Genomic DNA, 11281 nt, shown 5'->3' on the forward strand with positions numbered 1-11281 from the left:
TTTTCCTTACCAGATGGATAGCTGAAAGGTTATTTCAATAGAAGAACAAAATATATCACAGTAACAAAACAAACATTGACATAGCAAATTGTTAACACTTTGATTAACACTGGTAAGTATTCCTGAAGAGTACTTATAATGTAATAGTGAAAAAAAAACACTTTACTGTTGTTTAAAAACCAAAACCATATACTCACAATCCATGTTTCTCTACAAGGTCACTAACAGCAACTTTTACAAGTAACTTTATTGATGAAATGGACAGCATCTTTGTCTCTTCATGTTCTCTCAGGACTGTAGGGGCCTTTTCCTCGAGCAGTGCCAGCAGGCCAGTCGTGGTTGCATCTGTTGAATGACACTATAAAATGACAAAACATTAAAAAGTCAATGTTTACTTTGACTACTTATTTAAAAAAAGACAATAATGGTTTACCGGTAATGGTTGAACACTTCTTTCTAATGGAGCCTGGGTGATATTTGTAATATAATATATTTGTAATATGTCAAACTCCCTTAGTTCTGTATTCAAATCAGTGTCAATGAATTCTTGAAAATGTGTGTCAAATCTCAATATTCGATCAACAGATACTTGTTGAGACAACTCAGTTTTGACTGAGTTGATCAGTTCTTCAACACTTCCGACTGTGAACAGTTTTCTCCATGTCTCCTTTCCGTCTATGAAGACAGTTGCAAGCACTCTGTGTAAAATTGTTAAGGTAACTGTGATTTGGTCTTCGTCTTCCATTACCTGAAAAATAAGACATATATTAAGACCACGGTCATATACATATTAAAAAGCATTCTACATTATCACACGTTTAACCCTACTAGAAAATCCAGCTCAAGCTGGTTATGAGCTGGTCAAAGCTGGTTGACCAGCTTGGCCGAGCTGGTGGGGACCTGGCTGAGCTGGTGGACCAGCTTGGCTGAGCTGGGTATTAGTTGGATTTTCCAGTAGGGAAACGTCTTGGTTACGGATGTAACCTCGGTTCCCTGATGGAGGGAACGAGACGTTGTGTCGAACCGACAGAGTGGGGTTTGTCTTGAGAACCTATCATCTTCTGAGTATTTAGAAGCTCGCTTTCAAATCGGTAGCCGTAGCAAAATGATAAATGTCGTGCTTTTTCATTAAATCTTGAAAATGTTTATTAAAGAATTCTTTCCCCAAATCTGTCTGTAATTTGCACGGTACGCATCCCTCGTCGAGTATAGATTCAAAGGCTTTAGTAACCTCGGGCCCGCTCTTATTCTTTAGCACTCGCGTCCAAGCGTACTTGCTAAATACATCTATGCACGTTAGTAAAAATTTATTATTATCGTTTTCCGCAGAATAGGCGGACATGTCGACAAGATCCGCCTGGAACTGAGTATCCATACCGTACACTACGACTCTACTCCATTTGTATTTTATAGGAGCCGCTCTATGCAGCGTGTAAGCGTCCTCGCCCGACAGCCATTCCCTAATAATCCAGGGTTGGACGGCGTGTAATAAGCTTCCTTCATGAGCTCTGCCATGTTAGCACTTCCTCTCTCCATAAAAGAATGAATAGCAAAATTTATGCGTTTTAAGATTTTATTTTTAAAATAAAGAATAGCGATACATGACATAGAAGAGAATAAACAATCGGTTACTAAAATAAGTCATAATAAAACAATGGTTACATAGGCACTAAAATAAATCATGAATAAACAATGGTTACATAGGCAGTAAAATAAGTCATAATAAAACAATGGTTACATAGGTACTAAAATAAGTCGTGATTACATGATATGAACACACATGATTACATGATGAACACACATGTGATAAAGCCTTATATATTATCCAGCGAGCACAGAAAATATACGCAGGACATTAGGGTCTTGTCGAGAATGTAGTCGACCAGGGTTTCAACAATTTTACCAACGTTGTGTTTCTCATTTTTTTAAATCAGCGCCACGCACAGCTCTGTTACGTACGTGCACATGCACATGATCTATTTAACATCTAGCTCGTCGCTACATTCAGACACTACGTCCAAAACTTTTCTGACGCTCACGCAGATAGGCTCTTGACCAATCATGCAGAAGCTGATCATGTCGCCCCACGAATTTGACAGTCCTTTCACCGTGATCATAATTTTCTTGAGATTTGACAGACAAACGCTATCCGCAGAGCAATCGTTTTCTGAATTGCAAGACTCGTTGATTAATTTAAGCATCAGGTCCACCATCAGTCTTTTGTAATGCTGTTTAAAAATGGGAGCTATGATCTTTTGGCCGCTGCAGCCGCTTCCCATCTTGTCTTGTTCAGGCTTTGCTTGCATCTGTGCTGACGCTTCGGGCGGTATGCCAGGAGGCACCGACGTCTTTGTCTGAATCCGTTTGGGAATACCAGGTATTGACGACGTCGCAGAAAACCTTGTCGGTGTCGCTGTTCAGAAGACTCTGTCGGATTTCTTTTAGCTTTGTGACGATGTATGGCTCGTCTTTCAGTTCGTAGTAAATGGCACACGCGGCTCCTTGTATCGCGCGAGTATCTGCCTTAAACCCGCAGCGTTGTTGAGCGGATGCAGCGAGGTGGTAAAGTTTGTCTTTAAACAGCTTGCGGCTGAACTCTAAAAAGTGTGATGCAAAATAGTACGCTGTAGGTTCAAACAGACAGGAATGCTGCATCTGGCTCGGGTGATCTATTTCGCACCCCAGACACTTTTCTTTGAGCTTGACATTGATGATGTGCTGTAGTACCACGGTGACCACGCCTTTAATGACGTTGTAGCCGAGGTCCGTGAAGAATCCGTCTGTGATATCGATCTGAGTATCGCCCACTTCCATTAGGGACCCGGACAATTCTGCAGGATCGTCCATCTGTATGTGGTGTACCGCGTTGTCATCGCGAGCGTCAGGAAAGGTGTGGAGAGAATAGTCGCTGATGTTTTCTGAAGCTTAGTTTTGAGACATTGTTGCGGGAGAGGCTCTGTCTACTGATTTTTATAATGGCTATAGTAAATGGGTGGGGACGGTCCGACGGCCCACTGGCTGCGCGCGCACTTCTCGGGGTGGAACAGTTGCACTTTACCTCTGGAATAGCCATCGCGCATATCGCACCACTTGATCATTCTGTTGATGTTGGAAAAAAGGGTCTCCAGGGCATAAAGGTCAGCCCATTTGAACAAAAATTGCATCTCGTACAGCTCGTGATGTTCATCGTGCAGGATAGCCCCGGTGCGATCGCGAAGCTTTGTGTTGTCTTTGCAGAAGAAAAAGTAAACGCAGTCATGGTGTTTCTTTTTAGAATGATCGCCGACCACACGGTAACGACCGTTGGGCGTTACCAAGTCCCACTCGGCGATGTACAAAGGTTCTTCGCAACTGTCGTTTAAATCCTTCCAGATGTAGTTGTAAAACAACGTCCAGTCCTTGTCAGGGAACGCCACGCAGGGGTCTTGTCCGGGTACGTATTCGCCTTTTTTGTCAGCGCTGTAGAGGGTTACAACTCGAGACTCTTTGTTAAACGCATAGCCTATTACGCGGTTACTCTCCATCAAAATTTCGTCCGTCACGTTGTTCTTATTTTCGTGAAGAAACTTTGTCAGACCGATATTGTCACGGACTGTGGCAGGAAAAGAACCCAAATGCAGGCAGGCCGTAAGGGGTTAACAGACAAGACTTTATTTATAAAATAAACAAAAGACCAAAACAAAACGAGGAAACGAGATGGCAGGAACAGAGACGAGACACTGGAGAGAACGTATATTATTGTCAAAAGGACAATAATATGTTTCTCTCCACACATAACCAAAGGCTTTGTCATGACTCTGCTACAGGACCAAGAGAAACATGACTAAATGAAGCAGAGCCATGACAGAAGCCCCCCCTTTAATGAGCACCTCCAGGTGCTCACCAAGGGGTAGACGGACGAGACAAGACAGACTGGGAAACAGACAGGACCAGGCAAAACAAAGAAAACAAAATCAAGGGCAGACAAGACACAACAACAACAGGACTAGGGTGGGACATCAAAAATAACAAACATGGGAGGGGGGGGGGGGCCAAAAAAGGGCCCATAGGGGGCAGTCCATGGGGGTGGGGAGAAGTCCCAGTCCCCGGCTGCGCTCGAGGGCGCGGAGTCCTGGGGGACTTAGGAGGAGACCTGGGGGGGACAGTCTTTGACCCTGGGGTCTCCCCGGGGCCTGCTTGGCTGCCGGACTAGGGACCGGCTGGAAGGCCGGCTGGACAGGGCTTGACGCCGGCTGGAAGGCCGGCTGGACAGGTCTTGATGCCGGCTGGAAGGCCGGCTGGACAGGGCTTGACGCCGGCTGGAAGGCCGGCTGGACAGGGCTTGACGCCGGCTGGATCACCGGCTGGGATGCCGGCTGGATCACCGGAGTGGACGCCGGCTGGATCACCGGACTGGACGCCGGCTGGATCACCGGACTGGACGCCGGCTGCACCGGACTGGACGCCGGCTGCACCGGACAGGACGCCGGACTGGACATCGACTTGGACACCGCACCGGACATCGACTTGGACACCGCACCGGACATCGACTTGGACACCGGACCGGATGCCGGCTGGGACGCCGGCCGGATCTCCGGTTGCACCGGACTGGACGCCGGCTGCACCGGAGTGGTAGCCGGCTGCACTGGACAGCACGTTCCCCCGTGACGCTCCTTCCTCCTTTTCCGCACCGCCGGGTCTGCAGCCATCTTTGGCGGACCCGTGGGGACCGGAGGTAGTTCAGCATTGGGGGAACCCCCAGACGTCGTCCCCGAGTCCTTCCCTCCCCACTCGCCACGGTCGCCGCCAGGGGAACCGAGAACCGTGGAGCTCCAGCCAGAGGGTACCGAGTCCCCCCGGGCAGCGGCAGCCAGGACGAGACCCCCCGGGACACTCGACCATGGAGCGGAGGTTCCAAATGGAACCCCACTCCCGGGATCATCCCGGTTGGCCACGTACCTGACCATATCCGCAAACCCGAGAGGAGCCAGCAGCCTCTTCTCCGGCGGTGTAAGGCGCCGGGTGAGGCAGCAGTTGAAGATCGTCTTCAACTCCTCGTCATTGAACCCGGTCGCCTCAGCCACCGCCGAGAATGCCCTGGCGAACTCCTGGTCCCCAAAACTCCCCTGACGGAACCCCAGTAGCAAGTGGGCTAGGCCGGATCCGGGAGACGACGCCTTGCCGTCCTTGAGAGCCCCCTGCTGGGTTCGTTCTGGGTCGGTCATTCTGTCACGGACTGTGGCAGGAAAAGAACCCAAATGCAGGCAGGCCGTAAGGGGTTAACAGACAAGACTTTATTTATAAAATAAACAAAAGACCAAAACAAAATCCCACGATGGGGTGTAAACAAGAACAAGATAATAATAAGTAAAAGGGACGTAAACTAACTAAACACTACCTAAACAAAACAACACTTTACATAGACTAAACTAAACACTTACAATAACAGGATAAATCAGCAACAAAAGACTCTGGAAACACAAGGACCATCAGGACACTAAACGCAGCACATACAAACACAACGTAATGACCGACACAGGACAATGAAACATGAGGGTATTATATAGGGAAGACAGACAAAGGATAACGACACGGGGCAGGTGTAGGTAATTAAACACTCAGGGAAAGATAACGAGGAAACGAGATGGCGGGAACAGAGACGAGACACTGGAGAGAACGTATATTATTGTCAAAAGGACAATAATATATTTCTCTCCACACATAACCAAAGGCTTTGTCATGACTCTGCTACAGGACCAAGAAAAACATGACTAAATGAAGCAGAGCCATGACAGATATACCCTCGTGGTTTTTTCGGTGCCAGAGCCAGATTCTCTTCGAATAGATCGTCGTCCCATTCTCTTGGAGGGGTTTGAGGAGAGCTGCTTGGGCATGCCATGTTGATGTCTGTGTATTTTGCCCTTGCAATTTTTCCCGCTTTTATTTAACAAAACCTCCCCCTTTATGCTTTATGCTTATGACGAAAGCGGCGCATGTGGTATGAACCGATCAGTTAGCACATAATGATTCTCAAATAACACGGTCAGTTTTCACGCTATGGACGTAAAACAAATCGTAGATGATTAAAACGTCCGACACTGTCACCTACAGGTCGAAAACAAGTTGAAATACACCCGGTTACAATCCTCCTCTTTCAAAACAAATTTACGAGTCGGTGTGTTTGCAACGCTGGAATGTCTGAAACAGTCCTTTCAGTATAACGTCAGGAATGCGGTCTTTCAACCAACGTAAGTTTTTACCACAGTTTTATCACAGCCTATATATATATACATATATATATATACATATATATATATATATATATAGAATGCATTATTTAATTACTTATTCGTTCGTTCGTTTATTTACTTACTTATTCATTCCTTGCTTTGTTTATTTACTTATTCATTATTTATTTAATCACTTATATAACCAATTGTTTATTTAATTACTTATTCGTATTCATGCCTTCATTTAATCACTCGTTGATTTATTCATTCGCGCATAAGATACGTGTCAACCTCATAAAAACATGTCCAAACATGCCCCGGAAAAGAGAGAAAAATGTTCGATAAACATACGGGCAAAAGTTCAACTCCAGACGCGGACAATCCCTCACCATGTGGACAGATACTGTCAAAGGGCAAAAGTTCAACACATAGGGGCGGTACCACACTAAGGGGCGGATACGGTCAAAGGTCAACACAAAGTGGGCGGGCCCTCGCGACGTGGGTGGTCCAGAAGTAATTCAACCCCCCCGCAAAGGTCAAGGTCACCATCAATCATACCTGTCAATCATTTTGACACAATGACCCCCATATATACTACTAACATTGTCATGAAAATGATCGGCATAACGGCTAAACGGTAAATAAGCATCACTTACACCTTGAGCTATGCGTGCGTGTTAACTTCTGATCTGCTGCTATATCATTTAAAGCGATTTGGAAAATGAATTATGTTTTTACAGAAGTAACTATAGTTGAAGTATTCCTGTTGAAATAAAAACAATATTACCCTGCCCAAAATACAATATAAAATGTAATGGATTTAATGGTTATAATGGGAATTGTACTATGGATACTTGTTGTCTACTTGTATGTGATGGATTCTATTGGTGGGATGGTAAATCGTATTGGAATAAAACCCAAAACACACTACAAAGAGGAATTTAATTTTAAAATCTCATTCTAATTAAAAAATTCATTGTTTTTTTTCAGCAGGGATGGTATTTGCAGTAAAACCACAGTATCCACAAATTTACCATTTTCTAAATATAGGAACCATACTCCAATTAATAATCTTTAGTAAAACCACAGCAACTAAAAATGCCATAGTTTCATTATACTAGCTATAGTTTATGTTTGTAGTTAAATTATGGTAATGAATCCAACAAACACATGGCTTCTACACTTTACTATTTACAAGAACCTTACTACTTACTGGTAAATTGCTGCTAAAACTGGTTAAAGGAATATACAAAATAAAAGAACACTGCTCATAAATACATATAGGCCTAGGGGGCTAATGAGGATAATTAGGCTAAATGATCAAACAGGATTATATCTAAACTAAACATATGTATGCTAAACATATAAAGCTCTTAAAGGAGTTGCTCACTGCAAAATTTGCCCCCATTGACTTTCCATAGTAGGAATAAAAATGACTATGGAAAGTCAATGGGGGCAAATTTTGAAGTGAACTACTCCTTTAATACAATTGATACTGTGAGCTACTCAGTGTATTCAGTAGGTTGCTTCAGAGGCACAAGGTATACGACAATAAAACAATGCACAACTGACATGAAGGAAATTTACTTTTAATACTTGAGTACTTTTAAAAGCACGTACTTCTGTACTTTACAACTTTTACTTGTAGTGGAGTAATATTTGACCAGTAGTATCTGTACTTTCACTCAAGTAAGGAAGTTGTGTACTTCGTCCATCTCTGCTTGTAAGTCGCTTTGGATAAAAGCGTCTGCCAAATGAATAAATGTAAATGTAAATTATTCCTTGTTGGCTATAACAATGCGGGACCTATTTATTGACACCATTTTCTATGATGGTGGCATGGATCAGGACAAAATCCAGGCTCCCTTCCTTTTCACCTTTGAGAGAATGCAGGACATGCAGTTTTTCATGCAGGAAGTATATGATAAAATAAATATTTGTGTGTCTTACCTGCAAAATCCTGACCTTTAAAATGTTAACTGGTGGTGTAGATCTGGGTTAATTCTGTAAATGGTTTTGTATTGTCATGTAGTTTTAGGTGTTGTAAAATGTCTTGTTTTTGACCAATTAAAGTTTTGTGGGGAAAAAAGGTTACTTTATCCATGTGATTGTCTTAATCAAAAGGTAATGAGTCCATCCAAGATTATATTCCTTATACATTATATTCACAACTATACTGTTGTACATGCATTCATTTTTATTTGGCAGCGGCTTGCACTAAGTGAAAATAGTGACAGATGATATTTACACTAAGTTTAAATAGCTGTAGGTTCTGTTTACACTAAGTGAATATAGAAGCATTTCTTAGCGATATGCTATTTTCACTAACCAAAAACAGCTGTATTTTCTTTTGATTAACTGTAAATAGGAGTTAGATGCTATATTGATACTTATAAATAGTGGCAGATACTATTTGCACCTCAGTATTGTTGCGCATTAAACATTATGAAATAATAACCGTGTAAATCATTATATTTATCCAAATAATTAAAAGGATGGTAACTTATTGAGATAATAAAGCCCAATACCCAACGTACCCCTAACCTAAACTTTTTGAATAAATCTGATGTGATGTGATGTGATGAAGATCTGATGTGTAATGGAATTAGGTAAAAGAGCATTTTTGGCTAAAGGTGAATAAGAACCCCCTATCTCCAGCGTCAATCCTCTACACCCCATACCTTACGCCACTGTGGCCACTCTTTGAAATTACGTCGACAACAAGGTTACCTATTTGTACTCAAATTGACACCCCGTTTTTATTTGTTGAAGTGGAGCTCCTAAGTGTACATTTAAAAGGAATAAACGAGATGAGACAAGCTAATAGGTGATCATTTTATTTATTTTTGATCACAACTGTAAGGGCAAAGCAAAAACCATATCAGCGTACTTTATTACATTAATGAATTATATATGTTATATATGATTCACAAATAGTGTTAATATGGGGGGACGAAAGCAGGGGTGCAGATAAGCAGGGGTGCAGATAGTGTAAGTCATACTGTTTGTCATAGAAACAATGTCATGAAAACACGACAAAGGTTAAAGAGAGGAAATTAAAGTACGACCTTGCGTAGCTCCTCCTCGCTGGATGTGACGTGAGGCTCCTCCTCTCTGGATGTGATCTGTAGCTCCTCCTCGCTGGACTGACGTCCGCCCATTTGCTCTGCTGCGAGCACCACTTGCTTTTTTGAGGTGCTTACTGACTGGAACAAAGTTCCTCTGACAGGAAATTTTGTTTTATCAGGTGAGAGACTCCAGTTGCTTTTCAACAAATGGCGTTTATGAAAAAAATGAGAGTAAAGTGCTTGAAAGCACTGTTTAAGGTTTTTTATTTTTACGGTATTTATACAGCAGCGGGATCATCACAAAGATAGGAAAGTTTCCTCTGACAAAACAATTCATTCAGGTAAGACATAGCCTATAGTGGTTTGTATAAAATGTATAAAATTTTCTTTAAGTAATTATTTGGTTTTATTTTTATATTATTTAGCACTGGTGGCTGTTAAGAGCAGAGTGACCATGGCAACCGGAATATGCACTGAAGACTGAAAACAGCAAAATAATGACAAAAGACCAACAACGTCACATCATTTCAAAGTGTTTTTGTTAATATTTATCTGTAAATTATTTTGTAGCATGCTTAAATCATATGTCATGTACACTGTCTGTATGCTGTTTTATAACTATTATATAGCTATTATGTATTTAAATAGCTGTTATACAAATTACTGTTAATTGATATAAACCTGTTCCACGTTTCTTGAAGCTTTTATTCTTTTATTATTTTGACAGTTGTTGAAGCAAAATAATAAAATGTTATTGTGTACCGTTGTACAATAAACAAACTGAATTTTGAGTATGCATTTGTCATTTATATATGAATATATTAATAACTAATTGTCGTGGATTTCATGTCAGCTATGAAGAATCAGTCTCAAAACTGTGTTCCGTTGCCAAAGGAAGACTTTAATATCAGAGATACAAAGCCGAGTTGCCTGCAGAACAACGACCTTGTCTCAATACCCATGCATAAATACAGTTCGTTGTTGCCTCCCGTATGTTACATTTAGCATGCCTGTAACCTGACGTGTTGTTGTTGCATTCTAAGCAACATGTATTTTTGCTACACTATTCCCTATACCATATTTGGATGTTCACATATTTAAATTTGCCTACATTGCATGACTTGTAAAGGTCACACAGCTAAGTTTATCTATAGGTTGTGTAGGTCTCCTTATTCTAACCAAAAGACACTGAGGCCCGGTTTCACAGATGAGGCTTATGGCTAGTCCCAGACTAAAATGAATGTTTGACCTGTATTAACTGAATATAACTTGCCCAGAAATATCTTAAAATATGTTAGTGCCATTGTTTTGTCTCAAGATGCACACCAGTAATGTATTCTTCTAAGACATTTTTATAAAAGCGACATAAATATCTTAATTCAACTAAGGCATAGTCCTGGCTTAAGCTAAACCGTGTCTGTGAAACCGGGCCTGAGAGTTTCCTTATTACTATAGGATCATGGTTATGTGTACACAAACAATATAATTTACTAATTCATAATTCTGATCATAATGCACAACACCATAATTGAGGCACAACACCACATCTGAAAATCTTCCACACTATCTGACGTTGTCACAACGGTATGATTACGTAATCTGATGATGACACTTTCGTTGTGACAACGTAATATAGTAAAGTTGTGACTACTGGAAAAGTGAAATTCATGGATTCGTTGCAACAACGTAATTCTGTGACGTTGTTATTAACCTCCACGTTGTGACAATGTAACAAAGAGGACAGGGGGAAAGGTAGGAGGACAATGTTAGACTTGTATTACATTGTTTAACAGTAAGGGTGTTTGTGTGTATATTGTGCTCTGTGCGTGTTCACCTTTTTTTTAACTTGTATAACTTGCATGTTTGGCTTAAAGTCAATGTTTCATGCACAGCTGCTTTGTAACAATGAAAATTGTAAAAAGCGCTATATAAATAAAGTTGACTTGACTTTAATATGTGAGAGGAGGGGTAAAGAAGATTTTGCACAGGAGCCAGCAGGTTTCA

At 41.6% G+C, this 11281-nt stretch overlaps 1 long non-coding RNA gene across 1 annotated transcript; it reads left to right on the forward strand.

Annotated features, from left to right (window-relative positions):
• The first annotated feature begins 9380 nt into the window (after nucleotides 1-9380).
• Nucleotides 9381-9964, forward strand: LOC130557440 (uncharacterized). The gene is made up of 3 exons (XR_008963309.1): nucleotides 9381-9456; nucleotides 9564-9618; nucleotides 9703-9964. It is a non-coding gene; the product is annotated as an uncharacterized LOC130557440 (long non-coding RNA).
• The last annotated feature ends 1317 nt before the right edge of the window (nucleotides 9965-11281 follow it).

Source organism: Triplophysa rosa, linkage group LG8 (assembly GCF_024868665.1).
Source record: "Triplophysa rosa linkage group LG8, Trosa_1v2, whole genome shotgun sequence".
In the NCBI taxonomy this organism is placed as follows: Eukaryota; Metazoa; Chordata; class Actinopteri; order Cypriniformes; family Nemacheilidae; genus Triplophysa; species Triplophysa rosa.